The 26,166-nt window shown below is 40.7% G+C and overlaps 1 protein-coding gene across 3 annotated transcripts in view; it reads left to right on the forward strand.

Moving 5' to 3' along the window:
* Positions 1 to 26,166, forward strand: part of tenm1 (teneurin transmembrane protein 1) — a 298,794-nt gene that overhangs the window by 61,833 nt on the left and 210,795 nt on the right. The gene's annotated exons all lie outside the window — the stretch shown is intronic.

A 26,166-nucleotide genomic window follows, 5' to 3' on the forward strand; every position in this document is an offset into this window, starting at 1 on the left:
GGCACACGGAGACAAACATCCGCACTCACAGTCACACCTAGGGGCAATTTTGGAGTGTCCAATCAACTTACCATGCATGTTTTTGGAATGTGGGAGGAAACCGGAGTACCCGGAGGAAACCCACGCAGGCACGGGGAGAACATGCAAACTCCACACAGGGAGGCCGGAGCCGGGATCGAACCCACGACCTCTGAACTGTGAGGCGGACGTGCTAACCAGTCGACCACCGTGCCGCCCTCATATATTTATACATTTTGGTAATCGGTGATTGTGTCCTCAGAAAAGCTTTTTCTTTATATATATCTTCATACTTCTCCGTTCCTCTTGCATCCCGCAACACTTCCAAGTATCATCAGCCAAGCACTCCAACCACCTGGAGTGAATATGAATTCAACAGACTGCATGCTGCTCTCATCACCTTTCTTGCCATTGAAACAGATTCATCTCACAGACCTACTGTAGATAGACCCTCTAGCTAATACACAAGAACACACATACACATCGCACCCTTTCTAAAATGAATCGTACCAAACATATCACCCGCCCATCCAACCATGTTGTTATAGTCGCGGTAAAATATAATCTGTGAACACGTCTCTTATTTTTATCATCTACAAATCCCTGCTCAAATCTGCCCATTTGCCACTTTTACAGATATGAGAGAGCCGAGTGGAATGCTAGGAAATCAATGTACGTTTGAAGATGAAAGGAAAAATGGGCCAGGTTAGCCCACAGGTCAGGGGTGTATTGTTGTGGGGTATTGACTTACCCCTCTGGGGAAAGCACATTGAAAAAAAAACAATTAAAGGATATTATTGACAAATCAGGACCGGCTCAGTAAAGTGGACAGGTGCTTTATTATTCTCCATTCATCCATTTTCTACACTGCTCATTCTCATTAGGGGCGCGGTTGAGCTGGAGTCTGTCCCAGCCGACTATGGGCAAGAGACGGACGGGGTACACTCTGGTCTGGTCGGCTGGGCGCATATATATATATATATATATATATATATATATATAAATAAAAAACATTCAGAGTCTGTGGTCTACAGGGAGGAAATGCAAACGCCACATGGGAAGGCCGGGACCTGGATTTGAGCCACCCACCTCAGAACTGTGCGTTGAACACTCGTGCACTATGCCGTCACTCTATTATCCTTTGAGTGGAATTTCATTTTCACAGTCAATATGAATACACGGAACACTTTCAAAATGGAGTCGTAAAGGTTTAAAGAGTACTTTGATATTTAAAGGCGACTCAACACTGTGGATCCTATTAAGACAGGACTTTAGTAGGATTTCATACCAAAAAAGGAAGGCAATGTAGCCAATCAAAATGCTTCAGATTTTTATATATGTCTTGGAAAAAAAGTGTTTTGTGAAATGTATCCATCCATCCAGCCATTATCTGAACTACCTATCCTCACGAGGGCCGCAGTCGTGCTGGATCCTATCCCAACCGTCTTCGGGCAGTAGGCGGTGTACAACCTGAACTGGTTGCCAGCCAATCGCAGGGCACACAAAGACGAACAACCATTCCCACTCACAGTCACACCTAGGGACAATTTAGAGTGTCCAATCAACTTACCTTGCATGTTTTTGGATTGTGGGAGGCCGATATACTCTGAGGCCGATGTGCTAACCATTTGTCCACTGTGCCGCCCTTTTAAAATGTATGCCATTAATAATATGCACAACAGCAAAATGTCATAAAATAATTGACAAGTCAGGAAAGGCTTGGAGCTCAGCAAAGTGGACTAATACGTTGAGAGGAAATTCATTTCCACAGAGTCAATACATGAATATGCAGGACACTCTCAAAATGGAATCATAAAGTGTAAAGAGTGTCCTGATATTTAAAGCTGACTCCACACTATTTGGATCCTATTATGACAGGAATTATGTAGGATTAGTTAGGAAACAGAATACAATGAGATTTATCAAAAACATTCACGTTTGTTGTATGTGTTGCTTGAAAAATAAATAGTTAAATACACACTACTGTGCAAAACTCTTCAGTCACCACCAGCTGCTGTATTTTAATATTGGCCTTTACTGTATGCTGGTACTTGGAGTGTTACTGTAAGTATTTACTGATGATACTTGGCGTGTAAAATTTGAGAACTACTGCTCTACAGAGAAATGGCCCGAGCCAACGTGGCTTCAAGTCCACGTTGGTCACTAGACAGAGCCTTCCAAGGGATCACGAGAATATGTAAGATTGCATTATAACGCAATACTACTGTGCCTCATGACCAAACCTTTGCGTTATAATGTTTGTCAGTTTGTCAGTTTTTATTGCGTTATTTCACAATAATTATTTTATTGCGAAATAACGCAAGGTTATTTTAAGAGAAAACGAAAGACTTCCACTTCCGGGTCGTATGGAACTGCTAACCTGACTGCTGGCAGAGATTTTTACGCTCAAGAGAGGTTCCACTTCCAGATAAGGACATACTTCGCATGCAAAGGATAAATGTATATAAATGTTAACAGTTAGTTAACAAAACAACATTGCTTTCCACCTTTTTCCTTCAACCAATCCCGGATCCCGGGATTACACACACAAAACAGGACAAAACAGTTTCTGTTAGTCAGTGAAATGTCCTGTGGCATAATCCATAATATTACATGTGTTGAACCACTAGAGGGCAGACTATGACTGTGCAATGTTAGTGCAGGGAGAGCACATGACATGTTGTGCACTCAGTTAATAAAAGCGGCTCCGTGGTATCGCAGAAGAGAACAGTTGTCTTGCTTTTTAAAAGAACCCAACACACCACGTCAGTCGGTACTTGACCCGGTGTCAGGTTCACACCAAGTGAGACATTAGTAAACAATGTACACAATGAGGAGAGAAGACACTCTACAACAATGTTGTCTTTTTACTTGCAAGGAGAGCGCAGGGAAGTGTATGATTACAGTTCCTAAAACCCTCTGCCCGGCTCCCGCGCCTCCTCTCTTTTTATTTTCTTCGGAGTCCCTGATTACAAAGGTGTTCCAGCTCTAAGGCAAAGGGGAGCGAAAGCAGCTGCAACACTATGAACTTGTTTTGTCTATGTGTGTGTGTGTGGGTGTGGGTGTGGGTGTGGGTGTGGGTGTGTGTGTGTGTGTGGGGGGGGGGGGGGGGGGGGTGAGCCATTTGCATGCATATGTGGAAGCAAAGCACATCAAGCAAGTTGGGCGTAGATTTGGAAAAAGCTAAAGCTAAACCCACAAGTTAATAAAGCCAACAGGCCTTGTCCACAAGAATCCAACACATGAATAATATAATACATTATTATTCTTACACCTGGTTAAGGACAATTACAGGGATGGACGAAAACCCACTTCTGTCCTTGTTTAGTCCATCCTTTTTAAAAGACTTCTCATCCTCCATCCGTCCGTCCACAAATGGTCCTGGACGGAATGCTCATCTCTGTGTAGTACAATTCCGTTTATGACTATGAATGTATAGAAACATTCGAGGGACAAGTAGTTGCTTAGCAAAATACATAAACCTCTATTATTTCATGGAATTTAAGTAAACTCATGCAGGTGGCTTGTCAAGGTATTGTGCCATAATCAGCTGTATGAATGCAGTCATTCTCCTTATATGCAACACTTTTCCTCTGAAAATGCTGAATGTTCAGGCTTGTTGGGCCTCTAAAAGTGGCAAAGAGTTTGTCATTTCACATTAAAGCAGCCTAGCATTGCTGCTTTCATGGTTTTAGACCTCACTGGACAGAAAATTATATATTCATGTACAGAACAGTGATGGGAGCCAGACTTGTCTGTCCCACATTAGCTTGTACTTGTGTGAAGGCACACATACATAACCCCCCCGCCCCCCACACACATACACACACGCACAAAAGTCATGGTCAGGCTATGTTGCATTTCCAGCAATGCATTTCCATTATCTGGCATGTGCTACCCTCGTAAATCAAACTATTTGTATGACCTGACGATGCAAGGGATTTCCCCCCTGTGTTTAATGGCCCCCAGTGTCCTCTCCATGCGTAGTACACAAACATTCACAAATAAACACCAAATGTTATTGATAGATTTATTATAGTCTGTCCCATAACCTTAAGAATAAAAAGCATTCACATTTTATTAAAACGGACCCACTTGAAAAGAAAACCTACCCTTCAACTCTTTTCCACCTCACTTATCCAGCTGGTATAACTGGGTCTGCTCACTTAGGCGAATGTGAAGTGCCACCAAATACATGTTTCTGTCACAAGCCGCGTGTCAGCTTTTTTTTACATGCACAAGGAAAATGGGAAAGAAACGGATAATTCTGACAGTAGGAATCAGTCCGGGCGGTTCTTAAATGTTTTACTGCCTTAATGGGCCTCCAGAAATAGATGCAGCGCTAATGTCCTCTGACTCTAGAAATAGGGGGCAGAATGTGTCTGTGTGTAGTTGTGTGCTCAGAATTTGTGTGCGTGTCCGACAGTGTGTGTGGCTGCTCATGTGTGTGATTCAAATGGGCTTAAGTGAAGGATTCTCGCATGCAAATGAAGACACTTAAATCTGGGACCCTTTCCCCCCTTCTATCTCAAAGGACACCCTATTCTCTATTTAGAGCAACACTTTGACATCAGCTGGATGGAGGCAAGGCCCAGTGGGGCTTTGGTCTTGAGTGGCGCACTATAGGCTATAAGATTTGCCTCATGTAATATCCCACATCCTTTAAGATATCCACAACAAATCTTCAACAAGCTCCTTTCGGATACAGACACTCAACATAAACCATCGCCCAGCTTGAGCATTAAGCATTGAAGAAGTACTCAATATCGTGGGATTCCTGGCATTTGGAGCTTCCAGATAGCATTTGCCGCTTTAGAACATTTAACCATCTCTCAGCATGGTTCCTCTTCTCCAGACAGACTCTGATTATCGATCCCTCCGCTCGCTGTATCCTTACTCCTCAGACAATCCATACAAAATATATTAGCAGTGTAGAGAGCTACAATGTCCTCAGCAGCTTATCATATTATGGCCACAAAGAGCGGTATTGTTAAAGAAGCAACCTATTTTCATGACCAGTGTGAAAGGCCATTCTTGGAAAATGGGCCTACAATCTTAAGTAATGGATTGCAAAGACAACGTGTATTAGCAGATCATTCTCCAAACTTTGGGGTCTAAAGGGCATACAGTATTTATATATGTGAACACAGGCACATAAAGTTTATTTTATTATTATTTGTTTTAAGCCTGCAGGTGAAAGAGAGGAGGGAAGGACTGATTGTTAAGTGGAACAATCAAAGACTCTGATGATAATCAGAGCTCTCATGCCTGCCAGTATGGTAAGATGGTTGGAATATACAATGAAGCTTTAGCTGGTGCCCGATGCCTGACAGATGTGATTGCTCCCTTTATTCACTAGAAGCAGAGAACAGAAATCAGCACTGCGCAAACTTTTGGGACTTTTTCTATTGGTTTGCGGGAGTCATCAACTAAACTTTGGATTTGTATCTCTATCATGAGAAACATAAGTGTTCATGCACTGCCACCAAGGCTATATTTTCATCTGTGTGGATTTATTAGTTTGTTTGGAGAGATATAAGGGACTGATTGAATACATTGCATAGGTCCAACTTAACCAACGTGTGCATTTAAATGTACAACACTGTGGGATTTCACACGACAAATGTTAAAGGTCATATTTGAGATTTTTTTTTTGTCCTCTCATTCTATTGAGGTCTTCGTTTTTGTGTGTGTGTACAGTAGAAAGCAAGAGTGTGTGTGCACAAGCAATAACTTGAATCCTGACAAATCCTTCGTGTGAGCTTGTGTGCGCAGGCCATATTTTCCTGTATAGTTGATAGTCGGTTGTTCGGTCTTCTGACAGACGGATTCATTAAATCATGTCGCACTGGTAACCTTCCGTGACAGAATGCCATTGCCTCCTTGGAATTCCTCAATCAGAGTCTCCCATGCACTTAACGAGGAAGTAAACACGCTAAATTGTCTGTTGGAGGAGAAACGAAGAGGCTGTCTCAATTCAGCATGTCGTGAGTGATGTCCACTGAAGTATGTTAAACACAAGGTGTAACACTGTGTTCTTTTTTTGCCTTCCATCAATCAAAACTATGCCTGCCATTGGCCAACATTACACAACACATTTTTTTTTTCAGATGCAGTACAGCAAGAGATCTAGGTGATGCATGGCAATAGGTTTGCAAAAACACATGGCACTAATGTACAGAATGTAATTTTGATTACCTATTTTCTGGGCAACTATTCAGGAGCTGAGAAGATTTGTCATGCTCACTGTGAATACATGTTTTGGCAGTCAACAGTTTTGTGCAAAACTTGAGTAAGGGAATTACGGGCCGGGTTTATCTTTCCAAGTAGTCTTGCAAAAAAAAAAAAAAAAAACATTTTTTAATGTTTACAAATTTTACTGACATTCCAAAGTGACTTTCAAGTACCATTAAAAAAAATCAACTTGTTTTTTGTTCATTTCTCACAGATCAATTTGATTTGGTGATTTGGGAAATATAATTGTGTCATTTGTTTAACACCGGAGGTTTGCTTTAGCATAGATAGAAGGCAACAGCCCGCAAACACAAATCATTTTGAAGGCTTTGCTTGTCTTCGGTGGCTGTCAACGAGGATGAACTTGGGTCCATGTCTGGAACCATACTTATGTGTATTGATATTAATGTTTTAGTAGTCTTTTTTTCTGGAGTTTTCATTACAAAATAGCAAGAAAATATCTTAAAGCTCGGAATAACAATCTTATTCTTCCACAAAGGATGTGCAATAATAAATGCATCTCATAAAAAATGGGGCATCTGTTTGTTGTTATGAATCCGCCTGCAGATAGAGGCAATTTGCCTGCGAGCTGCTTGCCTTGAAAACGCAGAGTAGATTTTAAAGGAGTGTTTAGTTTTGGGAATGATGGCTCTGCGTGTTCCTTATAAGGCTATTTTAAGATGAAAACCTGCAGGTTGTGCCGGTGTGTGAGTGTAGGATGTGTGCGTGTCAGGCTTGTGTTTTAATTAGAGAGACTGGAGTGTGTCCTTGGGCTGGCGTAGAGGGTCAGGAGAACCTGGTAGTCCTGGGACAAGGCTGGCAAGCCTGCTAAACACCCATTACTCAGATGTGTAGCTGCACTTAAAAGTGCACACGCACCTTCACACCCATGCACGCACATATGCATCCTTGTCTTGGCTCTCTTCCTGTTGGCCGCTGATACCATAGTAAGCATCTCCATGTGTTCCGAGGCCATCTCTCATCACTGAAAGCAAAATTACAGCTGGCACTGCTCTGAGGAGATGAAGACAGGCAAGGGAGAGGTGGAATGGAAGGAGTCATTTCAGAATATGGTTAGGGGGATTGAGAGGAGAAAAGGTTGAGAGGGGAGAGGGAGGGAGCATCTGACATTTATGTGTCTGGCCAACAGAAAATGCCACTTCAGCCTAGCATCTTTCTTTCATTCGGTGCTGCTCTCTCCAGCCTTGACCCAAAGCTGACCCTCGACACCTTCTTCCATACACCTTGCTGTACTCGCACAACCTTCCGTTGGTCACTTTTGTTCTCATTTCCCTGCATCAGCCTTTGCATTTTCACATGTCTGCCATATGACCTCTGGCTTTCATCCAGCCATATCTTCTCATGCTTGTATTCATTTCCATATCACAGAGGCTCACCTATGGCACATCGCGCCCAACTCTCGTCAGCTTTCCTCTTTGATTCTGCTGTCTGAATCTCCCTTGACCTCATACCTGTATTTGCAAAACTCTCTCCCTCCCTCTATAGCTAATCTCCTCCTCTACCCTTCCCACACACCTCCAGTGTGACTAGCCTGGGCCCAAGCCCATGATGGAACTCATAAAGCCTCCCAGATGAGGTGATAGCTAATGGCTGTTGAATAATGCATAGCAGGCAGGATTTAGAGAGCCCAGTCTATTAGGCTGACCAAATACTCTGGGCTTTTATTAAAGACCAACACTTACAATTACAAACTACATTAAGGCTGGGGTCATGTCTCACCCCCCTCTCCTGTATTCTCTCCCAGACTCCCCATCTCGATGGTCGGCGCTAAGGCTACATTTTTACGGTGTACATTTTTTATTTTTTAACGTTTTATTGCCTTTAGCCAACTGCCCATTTCAGCAGGGGTCACTCATGGTCTTTTTGTAGTTTTGCCTCTTCTTCTTCTTCTTCTCCTTCTTCGTTTTTTTTAACACTGTTATTTCAAGGCTTAGTGGCCCTTTTACTCCCTGATGTAGCTACAGAATGAAATGGGTGAGGTGGATGACAGTATCACATTTTCTCAGTGGGTGGCTAGTGTGAAAATTAAGGTTGTTACTGTTTCCCTCTGTTATTTATTATTTGTGGCAGTTGTGTGTCTAAGTATTCACTCGTGTATTTAGTAGCGAGTACTTCAAAAAAGGCTCTGCGTATTGTTTTATTTGTACATTCATTCAAGTATAGTAAATTTTACATGATAATGTGACTTTGAGAACTAAATAAAGCCATATATATAGATTTATAGTTCATTAAATGTATTAACTGAGCGGAATGAATAAGGGTTTTTTTCAGAGAGTTACTCATATTTTTTAAGTGATTATGTTGCCATTTCACATTACCTAACAATACTAAGTAACATCCACTTTATTGTGAAACTTGAATTTGAGTTTGTGGTTAGCTAGAATGTTACTGTAATAGTTATTTGTTATGGCGGCACGGTGGTCGACTGATTTGCACGTCCCCATCACAGTCACATCGCAGAGGTCGTAGATTTGAATCCGGCCCCGGCCTTCCTCTGTGGAGTTTGCGTGTTCTCCCCGTGCCTGCGTGGGTTTTCTCCGGGAACTCTGGTTTCCTCCCACGTTCCAAAAACATGCGCGGTAGGTTAATTGGACACTCTAAATTGCCCCTAAGTGTGCTAGTGAGTGCAAATTTAGTTTTTCTCTGTGTGCCCTGCGATTGGCTGGCAACCAGTTCAGGGTTTACCCCGCCTACTGCCCGAAGACGGCTGGGCCAGCACACCCTTGTGAGCATAAGCGGATTGTATAATGAATGGATGATTATTTGTTTTAAATTCATCACCATTTAGGCCCACCGTCTGAGCTGAGTTTTGGTTTATCTTCAAAAAACGCACATGGATGTTTAACTTAACACTTAAATCAAAGTGACTGTGAGTTGTTTCATATATAAAAGAGTTAATAGTCTATGTTTAGAGGAAAACTTGATTCCAGATTTAGAGGAAAACATTTTTACTCAACCAGCCCCTCCCTGTCCCCCAATAATAGGATCTTGATTAGTGATTGAGATGCATTTCAGCTAAATAACAGAGATTACCTGAGAACATATTTACTCGATCGGACGTGACAGAAATGTGCATGACAACAGCCAGTGAGTTGACCTTTTCCTGCTCCACTTTCCTTTTCACGTGCAAGAAAGTAATGACCAAACTTGCAGCTAAATGTGCAGGTAAGGGCAGCAAAAGAGATGTCAGCCTTGACAAGAGAACTTCCCTTAATTTACAGTACATACAGCAAAGTTGAAAACGGGCATTTGTCATTAAAGTAAGCATGTATGACTCATGTATTATATCACATATGCCACTTGAACAGTTGTGTGCTTCCCAATATTATTATGATTAAATGTCTTGTATTATGTTATTTTGGGCTGCCTCCAGTGTTTTGAATAATTCAGTATCTAAGGCACTGATTCTTAACCTGGATTCGATCGAACCCCAGGGGTTCGGTGAGTCCGTCTAAAGGGTTCAGTGGAGGTCAGGACACACATACCGAATCGTTTGTTTTCTGACATCTCGTCAGATCAACAATGCTCTCAGCCTTTTGGCGGACCAAGATTGTAGAAAGCCTCATACCGTTGCTATTACATATCTTTGCATGCAGTCCTTTCCAAGGATGCTAGACAGAACAATGAAGAAAAGGATCAGATTTTTTTGCGAAAATGATATGACAGTGGCACTTGCCCAAGTGAAACCAAGCATGTGCATTTGTTTCTGTAAGGCAACAGCAAAAGTTACACTGATTTGCAGTAATTAATACAAATCAGTGCAACTTTTAGAGCATGTAACAAATTATTTGTTTAGTAACCAAAACCTAAGGTAACATTCCGGGCATGTTATCCGAACGTATACAATTTTTTTTTTACACATCCTGTTCTGTAAAAGGAAAAATACATAATTAACAATACATTTTTTTGAAGCGACTTTCAGTCTGCCTTTATCAGCGGTGCCACACTGAGTCATTTGCAAAATTTGTTTGGCACAGGTTTTACCCTGGGTGCCGCTCCTGAGACAACCCACCCATTTTTGCATGCACACTTGGAACCGGCTGTGTCTGGATATTGGGGCACTGGCTTGGAATTGAACCCACAATATTTGCACGAAAGGCAGCAGCATGTACCACTGCATCACCAGTCCCTAAACTATAAATACCTGTACGTCTGTGCGTGTGTCACATACTCCAAGAAAATAAATGCTCTTTGTTGTGCCACATGCACCTTTGCCAACCCTGCCACTTTGTGTTCTGCTTAATTTTGCTGATGTTTATTTGGTCTGACCTCTTGGTTTCCCTTCTGGCAAGCTAGTTCCTCAATGACCAGCACTATATATAGTAATGCCTGAATGTCACCGACCTTTAAAATAATCCTTTTGTTTGAAATCACATACTTTGAAGATTAATGTCAAGTCGAAAGTGTAAAAAAGCACAATGCACAGCTTTTGATAGGGCTGGGACGATATACTTTTGTCCCAATCCGATACGGATCCTGATACTTGGGTTGCAATCCGATACGTATTGCGATACTTGAATATTATAGAATTATCTATTTTTAAAAAACTGGGACATGTGTTTCCAAAGTTTTAAGTGCCATTTGACATTTATTCAAGTTTCACGATTGAAAAGTACATAAACTGTTCCAGTAACTGTTCCTGATACACATGAGTTCAACAAATAAAACTCCTATCACAAAGCTCAACTTTAAGGACCTCAAATTTTCCAAAAGTATGTTATGCAAAACATAACATAAAGGTATCTTTTTTTTTTTTTTTTTACCGTACATTTACACAATGAATCTACAGTGCAGTACTTTATTTTTCAAGGCAACAAGCAGCCTTCTTCATGAAACTGATTCAAGCCATAAGCAGCTGTACTTTTTCCAATAATGGTGTGAAATTCAGGCACAGCACACAGATCAGATAAGAATATAAAACATTCACCTCACAGCGTATCCATGACAAATTGTACACTCCAGTCGAGCAACCTGTCTTTGTCTTCCTGACGGTCCTATCTAAATGCATGCATGAAATAATAAAGGATGATATTGATAACTACACCAAAGCCTTATGTGTCAGGATCCTATTGTATCAAATTTATCAACAGCCATCTTTTTTTAAAAATAATTTTCACTCATATGAATCCATGCTTGTTTGAGTGACTTCACTAACTAATTTTCTCATTTACCCCAGGTGCATATAGGAAAATGGCAAGAGAGAACAAGGCAAAAACGATTGTGCTTATATGTGTGCACTGAACATGTTTTTGTGTTGAGAGCAGACAGCAGGAGCTAATTGCAATCATAGTAATATCAAGCAGGATATAGGATGTACATTCTAAATGAATTTCCACAGTATTAAACCGACAGAAAAAATACATTTATTCAAGTGTAGAAAAAAAAAAAAATCATTCAAGTGTGGGTGTGCCCGCGCGCGTGTGTGTGTGTGTAAAAACGTAGGTCTATATTGAGACAGCAAAGGACTTTGCTAACGGTATTCCTCTGTCTCTCTGGAGACACACGAGGAGCAGAGGGCAACTGCAGTCTGATGTGGGGCATCTGTTCCCACATTTGTTAAGCTTCGCCTGGTGTGTGTGATTTAAAGACGGTGAGCAGGGTAGAGGAAGTGGGCCGTCGGTGTGCGAAAGTGTGTGTGGGCCGGCGTTGTGATTGGTATGATAGGTGCAGTTGGTGGAGTGGAACGGCAAGGTGTTGTTGCAATAGAGGGCAAGTGCAGACTTGTCATTGGACTGTGTTAAAGCTGACCCGGGGTGTTGGCTGCATTCACCTCATTGACCGCAAGATGGCCACCAGGCGAGTCTGCAGGTGGTACTAAAGATACAGTAGGTCTCTTTCCGTTTAAAGCCCCCTCTTTTCCTTCAACATCCACATGTCTCTATTACTGTCCAGTCTGTTTTTGGCCGGTCCTCACGTCTTCCCACGTTCATACAGTCCTGCCTTTTTATCCACAATGCGCATGTTCTCTAAATGCTTTGATTTACATACTGTAATCTCAGTGGGGATGTAACATGCATAATGTATGCTGTAATAAGCCTGAAGTTGGCCTCTAATGCCTGGTTAGGATAGAAAGAGGAATGTGTTAATCAGACTCATTTATAGCAGTAAAGAGCGAGTAAAGAGCAGGACCCCATCAGAGATGACCTTTTTCTCCTTCAGTGGAGACTTACCGATCCAAGTTTAACATGGTCGGTGAGGACAACTGACGGAGATGTGGCGGCGATATGAGGTAAAATACGGGTGTACGTCCTGAAGTTTGATGGGAATTATTGACTAGAGTAGCATCATATGGAGATAGTGTCTCTGGTGTGCCATCATTGACACGGAAAGCTTATAGTGCTCTGATTTATGACTACTGTGGAGAATTGAGTGCTTCATAAAGATTTGCCGCCGCCTGAGATTGAGTAATCAGTGAAGTGATCTGACTTTGGTGGATTACATTTCCAACGAGCTGTAACGTCAGTTTCAATGGCGTGACTTTGTCAGAGAATGCACGCGGAAGGAGTTATAGTCCAACTCTGGCCCTTTGTCAAGGTCATATGGATTAGAAGTGATTGGGTTTCCAATACTCTACTGGCGAGATCCGCATGATGAATCATCACTCCATTCCAAATCGACACCAATTACGAAGGTTTTGTTTATTCTGCTCTGGGACATGCTGCGGCTGTTCGCTTGGAACAAACATGCTCACCCCTTTCTCTTTTCACAAGCGACACTTTGGTATTTACAGGGATTAGCACACTGTGCCTCTGTGGTTTTGTGTGTTTCCATCTGCATGCTTCCTTATGCACTCTGGGGCTAGTATTTGTTTCAGGCCCGATGATTTGCCTTGTATCCACACACGCGTGCACGTCAGTGTTTACTTGTGCGCAATGTTGGCATGTGTGTGCCGACAGTCATGTCACTCACTATTTACTGTAGTAGTCCTGCTCTGTTTGGGCCAGTAGTTTCATGACTAAAAGGCATGCTGTATGAAACGTGTGGTTGTGTAGCGCATTGCCAGACCACTGAATTCATTTGCATTCATTCCACTGCCTGTCTCTCCTCAGAGCCCATTCTAATTACCAGCTCTCGCTCTCTTTCTCTCTCTCTTTCTCTCTCTCTCTCTCTCTCTCTCTCTTTCTCTCTCTCTCTCTCTCTCTCACTCTCTCTCTCTCACTCACTCTGTCTCATTGCTGGTGATGCAGCTGTCAAGATTCTCCTCTCTCTTTTTAACCTGCTTGGTATCTCTTCATATGGGTTTGTTTGCTGTCAAGCCCAGCAACTTTCTACAGTTTTAGTGTTGGGAATCAAAAAAAATATTGTGTGTGCATGTGAGTGAAAGCAATAATCCTTCATACTCTTTGTGTGTTTGATGTGATTGCTTTGGGGTTGAGGGAGATGTAGCGTGTGTTCATCGGAGAGCAAGAGAGAAGGAGGGGAGACCATTTTGAAGTGTATAAATTCTGAACGTGAACGAATCACTCTAATGGTCGTGGTGACTTTTCCTTACTTGAGTCGTAACAATTTGCAATTTTAAAGAATTTTCATCATCTTACTCTCTACGCAAATAGCCATCATTGCAACTAAATCACATGTCACCAATGGCACCAAAGCTGATGTGTTTGTACAAAATATACAAATGTATTCATGGGATACCTCATTAGGCACACTTGTGCAACGTAAACAGTGTAAAAATCTTTGTTTAAAACTGTCAGAGACAGAGGAAATTTACAGTGTTTCTTATTGTCATTATTTTCAGATGTGTACAACTGCACCTTGTTAAACAGAGGTGGTGCTCACAATAACTTTAAGGATACCTTTTGTTACAGCTCTTTTTTTTTGTTAAGTTGCACCTAATAGTAACATGCTTGCTGCAAGCAACATGGTGCATTCAGGGTGCATTCACAACGCAGGAATTTGCATACACACATTGCGCCTTTTGGCACATTAATCGTTTCTCTACAATTAGCCATAACAGCCCTAATACATATTATGTGTATATATTAGTGCTAGCAAATTTACTGCGCTATCTGCGTTTACTGCGGATGGTAATTAAATTTTGTAATTGATTGCGTCAAGATATTTGACGCATTTAACGAATGCACAGAATGACCGCCGATGCATAATCCCACTCAGAAGTGCACAGTGAGCAGCAAAGCGGATGCGTGTCGCCCACGAGAGTATAAAGCAGCATTTCGAAAGAAGAGGGCAGCTTTAAATCTCAGAAATGTGAATAAATTGGTTTGCCTCAGCGACTGAGGATGAGTAGAAAAGAGGGCTGTCTTGTTTTGTGTTCATAAAGTCAGTTTAAAGGAGGAACGCATGACGTGCTGATGCCACCTACAGCATAGCACAGCCTCATACTCACCCGTCATATGAGCCAATCAAATTCGTGTGCAAAAGGGACCACTCGGAAAACTTAAACTCTAAATATATTATAAGGGCCATATATAAATGTGTACATTAGACACGCACACACACACACACGCACACTTTGTTTGCTCATATTTGAAATCTTTCTGCCACTGTTCTGAGGCACTTTTGTGTTTTTGTAGTGAATAAAAATAATGTCTACTACAGAAAGAATGTTAGTAAAAATTAAATTTTCATCTCATGAGGATTTGTTGTTGTAATGAAAAAATACATTACTTATGAACAGTAAGTTGAATGTATATATCCATCTTGTGCCTTTTTTCTTTCCGTCTTGTGTCTTTACCTTTACATTCCAACAACATTTTACAGAAAAATATGGCATATTTTGGAGATAGTTCGAATTGCGATGAATTCATATCAATTATTTTTTAAACTGTGATTAATTCGATTAACATTTTTAATAGTTTGATAGCCCTAAAATATATATATATATATATATATATATATATATATATATATATATATATATATATATATATATATATATATATATATATATATATATATGTACTGTATATGAAATATAAATATATATATTTTTGAACTTGTGTGCATCTATCTATGTAATTGAGTGCTTTGTGAAGTAGAAGTAACTTAAATTCATAATTAAAAACCATTGTATACTTTATTTGTGTAAAATATGATCTGGTAATTACATTTTGTTGATCATTAAAATAGTGTATGAGTGCGAGTGTGTTTCTGAAAAACTAATTTGGAGAATGTGGGCCCCTGCAGTGAAGCGTTTGAGTGATGCTAAGCTTCTCGCTTTAGAACTCTGGCGCTCCACTCTAGAGGGTTCAATGCCTTCTCCAGGGAAAAGCTACTTTCAGAATCACCTGAAGCCTAAACATGATTGTGGGGTTGTTTTTGAAGATGGGGTTACAAACAAGCAATTACACAAATGCACACGCACACATACACACGTCCACACCCACACAAACATGCAGCCGTGTACGTAGAATTTGATATGGAAAAGCCAGATGACGCATGACTGCTAATTATCATGCTCTGTATGAAAATCGATTGGGGGAGAGAGGAAGGAGCTGTGCGCCCTCAGTTTCTTCATTTGAATTTTCTGGTTTTAATTGGACTATATGATTGTGTCACTTTGGTAAATGGAGTTCCTGCCGTTTATCCCTGTGTCTGTAGAGATGAATCAATGGCTGATTTTATTCTAATTGCTCCCTCTAAGCCGCATGTCATCAATACAATTCTCACTTTTTCTGCCAGCACTGTTATTACCAATGTTTTCATCTTCATTTTTGTTATTGTTAACACCACCACTGTTGTCAGTAAAACCATCTTCTGCAATGCCTTTTTCACCATGATCATTTGTAATATTACTCCCCGTTATCTTGCAAACATTATTATTTTTATCTATATCATTATTGTTTGTGTCAACTTCATCAGCGACAATGAAATGAGCCATTCCAAAGTTACATTATATGATGTGATAACAAAGTCAAATGATAACAAACATACAATACAACGGGTCAGTGAATGTAAGATGTTTCCTCCAGATGGAAAGGGAAGACAAAAGACAGCAACATCTAATTCTAGTTGTTTGACCTTTTTGTGATGATATGTTGTCCAATCACAGTAGTGGAATAAACTATGTGTACCACTATACAATTTAGTGTGAGTCAATTAAAAAGATAAAAGACAGATACATTCAAATGAATATTTTTAGAGTGGGGAGGGTGATGTGAGTTTCTTCTTGGATGGTTCAGCATTAATGTTGAATGTTTTTTGTTTAAACCCAGGCGGCTTTGTTAGACAGGATGGCATGATATTGTCGTTCAGGCTCTAATGGATTTTGTCAGACTTACTTGTAATGTGTGAAATTAACTTTGCATAGTTTAGCACTGACCAAATGTTATGAAGATGTGAGCAGGGAGCTTGTGTGACTCCGATGGATGGCCAGCTATAGATAGATAGATAGATAGATAGATGGATAGATGGATAGATGGATAGATGGATAGATAGTTAGATGAAAAAATGCATTGTATATATATCAAGCCTGTTTATTTAGGGTTTGAAGTAATAACAAATCTAAACAAAATACATTTTCCAATGTAGTACTTAACATGCGGGGAGTCAGCTTGTTGTTCCTTACCTTGCCCATGACATTTGTTTGCAGTATTTGCAGTTAGCTTTACCGATGCATGTGTGTCTATGTGTGTTCCCTGGCAGAACTCACTTGATTTTAAGTAACACAATTTTTAATGAATATGCAGTTTGAGTGCAATTTCAAGTTCACCTACTGTGATGCATGCCTAATGTGCCCAAATACCTGCTGTTACCACTTCCTTCCCCCCCAACTAAATCCCCAGGTTTTAAAATTCTTTCCTTCATACAGTGTATATCCCTTATACAACCAAAAGCTGATGATTGCTGGGAAATATCACATAAGCAACTTTCCGAAGTCCTGCTTCTGGAGGCTAAATCCCACTGGAACCTCAGGGCAAAGATGCTCCACACTGTCACGGATGTCTTCTGAAGCTGTAATGGTCCCTCCCCCCGCCTCGATCTGCTACCCACAGAGTTGACTTGATGTTTCTGAACTCCAGGCTAACTGAAGAAATCTTTTGTGCCCCCCTGGCCTACACTGACTGAATTATATGGGTTACAGCTGGAGCAGCACAGCTTGTGGTTGGTGTCTCTTTGTCTTCGAGCAGGAAAGTGGAAGACTGTAGTAGAACACAATGGTTGAGATTGGATGTGATGCATTAGATTTTGATTCAGTTTGTGCATTGCTCTTTGGGAGCGGGGAACCAAAGCTGCCTCTGCTAAGCCTTCTGAAACACCAACTGGTGACCAACACCTCCTGTGCACAACATACTCACTAAGATTACATTACATTTCTCATATCTATCTATTCATCTATCCATCTATCTATCGTTCCACGACGATCAGTGCAAAATGAGCTGATGTTCCACTCAGCATCAATAAAGTGTCCAGTCACCCCCAATAAACCATGCATGCGAGTTGAAGTCTAGTGACCAAAACATCAAGTTTGCTTTTCTACATCATACATACAAGATGCCATACATCTTGCTGATTTTAGTCATCACTGCAGTCCTGCACGGTGGTTTCTATGATGGGACATTGGATGCTGTTTGCAACACCTTAATTAATCCCTTGTCTTAGTCTATGTTGATTGGCCAGCAGTTTCATCGCCATTCACTTGGCAAGAACATTTTCAGCCTGTCGGTCGCAGATTTGCTCATATGCGGTCTATTCTCCAGTTTAGTTTGGCAAAGAGCTTTGCAATGGCTCGCTACATTAGCGTCTTCGTTGTCATCATTACCTGTAGCTTTGTTCGTGGCTAGTTGCATTGAATTTATGTGGAAGGCTTGAACTGCTTCTTTGGTAAACAAAGTCCTTCTTACACAGAAGGCATATCACTCTGTCTTTATCAATAGTGCCTTCAGGGCACTTTTTAAAATACAATTTATCAGACCAACACCTCCCACATGCTCCTCCATTTTCACGTCTTCTCTCTGCTCCTGAACTTGCCCTCCCACCTACAATAGGAGCCTATCAGATTATGCCAAACACAATGACAGCCAATCAGTGTTTCACTTCAAGGTGTGACATTGACCATTGTTTTTACACCCCTCAAGCACAAGCCTCGTGCATCAAAACGGATCTCATCATCACACAGAAACATTAAAAATTTGATTAATGCGATTAAAAAAAATTAACTAACTCTAACTCTTTAACTCTAAAGTAAGTAAAGTAAGTAATTGATTGCTATATATATATATATATATATATATATATATATATATATATATATATATATATATACATACAATATATTTTGTATATATTGTATAATATTACTTTCAAATTTCTCTTCAATATTTAAATGATCTGATGAATAAACAACTAATGTAAGAAATAAAACATAATACTAATGAACTATTGTATAAAGAAATCAATTTTACATATTTATCTAGTTGATTATTGGGTTGTCTGGATTTCTTTTCTTAATCTTATTTCATTATAGTTCACTTTAGTAATAAGATAAGAAATATTAGAATATATCAGCACATTCGGCGTATAGAAGAAGCAAAATATGGGAGCAGGGGAGCAGAAGAATTTGTATCAGGGCTCGGAGGATTTCCAGTTTCTGATGAATAAGAGAGAATTAAAGCTCCTGGTGCATAACACTGACACATAATATAGTAGTGTAGGCTAAAAATGTTCTGTTGATTTCCTCCAAGCAGGCCCCGTTTAGTATTTTGGGATGGTTCAGACAAAAATAACCTTTGTTTTTCCATATCTATTGCTTGTAATGAAACAGCACCTCTTGATGAAAAAACAAATGCACATCCTGTCATTTTAACCAGGTCTAAAGTAATAGGCTTCAGCTCATACTGATTAGCTTTTTTAATCTACTAATTTGATTAGGTGAAAACAAGAGTTACTGAGCATGAAAAAAATAGGTCCACAAACTTCAAGTTGGCATACGGTTGTAATTCAACGCAAAGCTGTTAGGCGTACTAAAAATTCTAAATTGTGTGTGTGGGTGTTCAATGTGCATCACTGCAGATGACCACGGGCAAAACTATGGAGGAGGGCTATTTAAGTGAAACTGTACTGCATGTGTGAGTGAAACCATACACTATGTTAAATGAGTAATGTCTTGTCACAACTCATGAAAAGACAATTTCATTGCGTCATTGATCAGAGAATGGAGGCATGAGTGCATCAAAGACAAATCAGCCTTGATGAAGGATCAATAAGAAGCAGTGGCCTTTCAAAGATGACAAAACCGACTGTTTGGTCAAACAGTGTAATGACAGAAATCACAGACATTTTCGAGATATTAATGTGAAATACACAGATATATACAGGCATAATAAATGTCATCATAATCGTGTCTGTATCATTGCTGCTAAAGCCAGACAGATGGCTTCATAACAGTAGAAATGTTTATGGACCCTTGACAGTCCGTCCTGTTGCTATGCTGAGCATTCTTGTCACAATGTAGACACTGTAGGCTCTGTATTCGTACCCAGCACAAGTCTGGCACGTAGCATGTTCTAACTGTGCGAAGGGACGGGTTACACCAAGTGTTGGTATTTTTTACAGAGGCATTCAGTTTGGTACAGTTCGAAATGGGTGGTTTGCTTCACTGTGGGTGTGAACACAGCTGACGTGCTTAGCAGCCAGTCAAAGCGGCTCCTTGAATTTCTTTAAAAATCGGCAAATAATGTGTTGTTTATGAAATCCATGCAGTCCATCCATGTTTAAAAAAAAAGACATTTTATTGAATAAATAAACACATTTTAAATTCTTACAAAAAAAAATCATAGAGTTGAAGATCTGTTTCAAATGAATTAAAAAGATGAACTTAAATTATCCATCTAGCAAACAAAAATGCCGTGAGCTGTCATCCTATGAGCTTTTGCAGCTTGGATGCTTTACCTGAATTTAAAATTACAATGGAAAAAAAGCACTATTTCACTGAACCAGGAAAGTAAATATTTTCAAAATCATTTATGGGACTTCTGCTCCTGAACTCTGTGTACAGCGTCTTCAAATCAGGGCTGTAGGAAGTCACATTCACCTTTATGCTGGACTGTACACTGCCGTCCTTTTGGAAGGAATTCGATTTTTTGTGTGTAAGCGTTCATATTACATTAGAAATACAACCTCGGTCCCTTTCGTTTGTGAACACATGCACCCAAAAGTGACCCGCATGCACAGAAGAAGATACTACGTCACTCACGATGTAGAATTTGGCTTAAATGTGGTCCAGCATGTTGGGGTATTTCGACAGTAGAGCGATTCAGTAGAAGGTAGAAATACAGTCTTTGGGGGAAATTGTGAGGTGAGGCTTTTTAATTTCATTTCATTGAACCGTCACTAAAGATGACGTCATGTCATAACCGCTCTTAAAAAATGAGCCGATCTCAGCCGTGGCTGAATTACTACTATTACCATAAATGTCCACTTTATGCTTGACGTTTCAAGTGGGATTACATTATAGTCGAATATATAGTCAATACTGTTACTCAAAACAACTTTGAAGATTCAATCTCCTCGCTGCCTGCGCTCCGCCCACGCGGAACATTTTGGGCTCAGATGACGTCAATGTTGGGTATATGCGACCTGACGATTCAGACTGCGGTCACAATACAAAAATCCGATAGGTATCCAATCTAGGATCACATATGAAAGTGGCCAAAAAGTTTGACTTAATAAGAAGACATGGTATACTTTTTTTGAGACAAATAACATACACATTAATCAGACACTTATAATTTATTTTCCCAAGCCATGCAGAGCCGCAACAGAAGGATGAAAGGGGCGCATGCGGCTCTGGAGCCACGGGTAGCCAACCCCTGGTCTAGCTCAAGGGGCGATTCAAAAGAAACACCCCGGTATGTCGAATGCCCAGCATGGCACAGATACGTCTGCCAAATTCCCAAACCCGCTAAATGACGCACTGGCCTGGCTCATTGCACTGGCACGAAAACCAAGATGCATCTGTGCTGTCTAGTAATGTAGAGCCCTATACTGTATCATGAGGATACATATTTCCAAGACTAATCTAACTTGATGTGAATATGTGGGATGTTTAAACCCCTAGGCCAATTTTTGAATGCAACATTTATTTTACATTGTTTCTTGAACATTCAAGAACTTACAGAGCTTCTAGTGTGTACTGGAAATATAGCCACATCCCCAAAAAAAGCCAAACTGTCAAGCCTTCTTTATACCCGGGCGGTCGCCTCCCGCGCAGACGTCACTGCGGCAGTGTCGCACACAGTTTGCCTTTTTACTTGCGCACAACCCACACATGATGTTTTGAAAATGTGTTGCCGCTTCACTCAGAGTCAGAAGGTGTCGCTACAGCTGATATTGGCTAGAGCACTACATGGTGGAGTTTTCTCTGCATTTTCTGTCTAATTCCGGTCGCCGTATTTACTTTGCCGAACTACGAACAAAGTGATAACGACAACAATGGATACCGTGCCTGCTAGAACAAAGGGACCTAGATGACTAGATGATATGTTTAATTGCATTGTGAAATCGATCAAGAAAGGGGCGGTGTATTAGGTATGTGTGTGTGTGTAGGCTTCTTTACACACACACGCGCACCCACACATAATTCGTTTAATGAAATGATTCCTAAAATGATTCAGAGGGATTGTCCCATGCTTGCTTGCTTATGAAGGTGTTTATGAAGGAAATCCAGTGAAATCGGTGGAGCGCTGAATCTGTCATTTTGCGCCTCGATTAAATATGCCAAAATAGCATTAGACCACCTGCGCTGCAAAATAAACCTGCTTTTGAGAAGTCTAAAATTTTGTCCACTTTTTGTGACCAAATTTAAAGATGCGCTGGTGGGGGCGAGACAGAAACGCCCAGTGAGGTGTAGTGCGTCTACCAAATTAACAAAAATGCTCAGTTAGTCCATTGCCCCGGCATGAAAATGAAAATGCACCCGAGCACCAGCACCCCCAGACGGAAGCAATATGGCCCTAAACTAGCTAGACTAGACCTGCGCTAGTCCCGAAAATGAAGTTACGTCACGAAAATGAAGTTACGCCCGTTTTTATGCCAAGCTCACGGGTCACCGGTCTATCAAAATAGGGCTCATTGTGTTTGTTTGTTTAGGTATTTTCTATTTTTGCAGTCTACTTCCTGGTTCTTGGAGGAGGATGATCACCTGTGCGGTGTTATGATTCTGTGGTGATGCAAAATAAATTATGGGCCTCACACCAAAATGAAAAAGTTTTTTCATTTTTCCTACCACTGTTTTTTGGAATAATATCTATTTTCTGCACAATCGTGATAATTGGATCTGTTCCACCAGTTACTTTTTCTTTCGTCAAAAATGAAAATGTCAATGAAATAATTAATATATTGTAGCCTGAGACTTTTTCCACAGTGCTGTCATTAAAAAAAAAATTGGAGGTTGATTGGATAATTATTCTACTTGTTGCATCCATTATGGAAATTTAAGAGTGTCAATGCTACTTTTTCTCTTTTTTAAGAAGTAATGTTGTGATGAAATTGTTGTTCTTGCACAGTATAATTTTTTTTCCCCCATAGGTACTGACTCTCAAAGGATGCAGAATTGCTTGTCAGCCGAAGCTTGGCAAGATTAATTTGTGATTACAAACTCGAACCTTCATTAAAGCTGGAGTATGTAGTCTTGAAGCTGCTCCTAAGATTTGAATGTAGTGGAGCATCACTTCAATTTTGCCCTGGAGCCCCCCGCCTCTGCCCAAAGAAACACCCCTAGCTCACTAATGCGCATGCACGGCGGGGCGTTGAGGCTGCTGCGTTGCTAGCATGACTCATTCAAGATGGAGTGTTGCCAAAAATGAACTGTTACCAGTTTGCTGTTGGAATTTTTTGGAAAGTCCAATTAAAACGTGAGCGACGATCAATTTACCTGATGAGACGATTACAATGCGTGGCTCAGTGGGGCGGCATGGCTCAGTGTTAGAGTGGTCGTCTCCCAGCCCAGAGGTTGGGGGTCCGATCCCCGGCTATTGTGACCAAGTGTTCTTGAGCAACACACTGTTGATCCTGATGCTGCGTCATCAGTAGCTGAATTAGGAAAATAATGTTAAAGTGCTTTGGGTTCTGTGACAGCACGAGGGGTCCACCAGGGCAAGAGGAGTCTTTTTACACCCGAGTTTCAAAAAAATCAATGTTTATCATCTTTGTCACGTGCCAGTACATTGAAAAAGTCAAGTTGGCAAAGGTATCAACTTAGGTTCTCATAAATTACAAAAATTCCATCTAAAGTCTGTTCTCAAAGTTCAAAAGTTCACTTTCCTCCACGTTGAGTAAGTTGCTCCCTCGTGCTTCTGCCCAGTCCTTTTTTCTGTTCTTTTTTTTCCCCCATTGTCCCGGCTCCTTGGTTTTTATATCTTCTCCCTGCCATCCAGCCACACGAGCTTTAATCAAGGGGCTTACGCAGCTACACCTGTTAGGGTTGTGAGGCATGCTGGGAAACGTAGTGCCTGTACTGTCGGCCATTTTAATGTGTGGCACCGGCCTCTCAAATGGAAGGTAGCGTCCCTCCACTACACGCCCCCGTGTGATGCCACAGTTCCTATGGTAGGAAACCACAATACAAGTGAAAGCCCATTTGCCATTTAATGTCGGCGCTGGTGGTTGCGAACATATGCAGCCATCCTGATGCAGCCATCCACCTCTCAAACACGAATATTATATTCCTTGACTTGAAGTAGAGCACGGTGGTCGACTGGTTAGCACGTCCGCCTCACAGTTCGGAGGTTGTTGGTTCGATCCCGGCCCCGGCCTCCCTGTGTGGAGTTTGCATGTTCTCCCCGTGCCTGCGTGGGTTTTTGCCGGATACTCCGGTTTCCTCCCACATTCCAAAAATATGCATGGTTTTTCTCTGTGTGCCCTGCGATTGGCTGGCAACCAATTCAGGGTGTCCCCCGCCTACTGCCCGAAGACAGCTGGGATAGGCTCCAGCACGCCCCGCGACCCTTGTGAGGAGAAGCGGTATAGATAATGGATGGATATATATATATATACCATTACCATCTTTCCACTGGTAAAATAGTATGCTGCTTATGAAATCGATACAGTCCATCCAAGTTTCGGAAAATTAAATTGTATTTATTAAATGAACACATTTTGAACTCTTCCAAAAAACTGCATCTCTTTCAGATGAATTAAAAAGTTGAAACGATATTAGCCATCTTGCAAATAAAAATGCCTGAATTTAATAATACAGTAGAAAAATGAGCACCATTTCACTGAACAATGAAAATAAATATTTGAAATGAAAATAACTGCCTGAATATTTATTTTACCTGGTAAATGAGAAATGAGACTTCTGTCTGCAAATCAGGGCTGTAGGAAGACACTTTCATCTTTACGCAGGACTGTAAGATGGCCGTCTTTTTTAAAAAAAATCTGATTTTTTTTTTTTTTTGTGTAAGCATTCATATTTCATGATAAATGCGACCTCGTTCTCTTTGGTGTGTGTGTGCGTCCCGAAAGTGACCCGCATGCGGAGAAGAAGAGACATGTTTATGGAAGTAAATGTGGTGCAGCGTGTCCGGGAATTTCGATAGTGGAGTGATTTGGTAGGAGGTAGAAATAAATACAGTTTTTGTAGGAAATGATGGCAAGGGTTTTTTGATCTGATTTCATGGAGACGTCACTAAAAATGACGTCACATCATAACCACGCGTAAAAAATGAGCCGATCGAGCCGTGGCTGAGTTACTACTTTCACCATAAATGACCACTTTATGCCTCATGTTTCAAATGGGATTAAAATAAAGTCAAATATAAAGTCAACACTCTTACTCAAAACAACTGCAGTCGATCTCCCCGCTGTCAGGACTGATCCCTCCGCCGGGCGACAAAGCACATTTGGGGCTGCTGACGTCAATCTCGGATGTATGGGACCTGGAGGCTCAGACTGCGGCGGTCACATTGAAAAAACAAAAAAAACAAAAACAAAAAATGAATGAAAGTGGACAAAAAAAATTACTCAGTAAGAAGACATGATGCACGTTTTTGAGACGAATAAGATGCATTTCAATAAGACACTTATTCATTTATATGTATATTATATTATCTATTTTCCCAAGCCACGCAGAGCAGCAACATAAAGGACGAAAGAGAGCCGGAGCCAAGGGTTGTCGACCCCTGGCCAGAGAAACAAAACATTGTAGTAATATTCTACTGTCAGGTCATACAGACAGTTTGAACATCTGTTTTCTGAACCGCTTAAGTTCACTAGGGTAAAACAATTTTTTTTTTTTTTTTAATCCCTGCAAACTTCACCTTTAAAATGTTAAAGCAAAGTGAGATTAACATGATAAAATAATCCTGAAAGCATTCTTTTGTGGCATTCACATAGAATTTGCACAGCACAGTAGTGAGAAAGACACAGCACACATATATCACAGTGTCGGCCATTTTTTGTTCAAAACTGACTATTCACTTAAACCGTTTCAGCTGGTTTGCGACAAAAATTTCATTCATTTTCAATGTTCCTGCACAGAGTTGGTGTTTAGGGAAAAATGCTCAGTGTTAAACTGCCATGTTCATGGAACCATAATATAACCATATGGCAGAAGATGTCCCGCTAAACACAAAAAGGAAAGGCTGGGGACAGTTGATGTGCATTCATGAATAAATGCAAACACATATACAGCTGCTTTCATGCATGAAATGCATGCAAACGGGTTCTATCGGAACTATTTTAATATGAACAAATAAATATGAATAAACAAAACATTTAATTTGGCAAAATCTGTAATTAGAGTGAGAAGGAAGCCTGAAAAGAAGAGGAGGCAGCAGCGAGGGGTGTGTGGAGGAATTATAGCATAAGAGAATGTTAAATGATGGATTGAAAGAGCTCCATCTAGACCTCGAGGTTACCAGTGTGAGCGGGTTACAGCTGGCTAGCTCATTCCGCGCAGCTACATATCTCATAATAAACATTGTATGG

This window comes from Filicampus tigris, chromosome 2 (assembly GCF_054856515.1).
Source record: "Filicampus tigris isolate MCC_2025a chromosome 2, RoL_Ftig_1.0, whole genome shotgun sequence".
NCBI lineage: Eukaryota > Metazoa > Chordata > Actinopteri > Syngnathiformes > Syngnathidae > Filicampus > Filicampus tigris.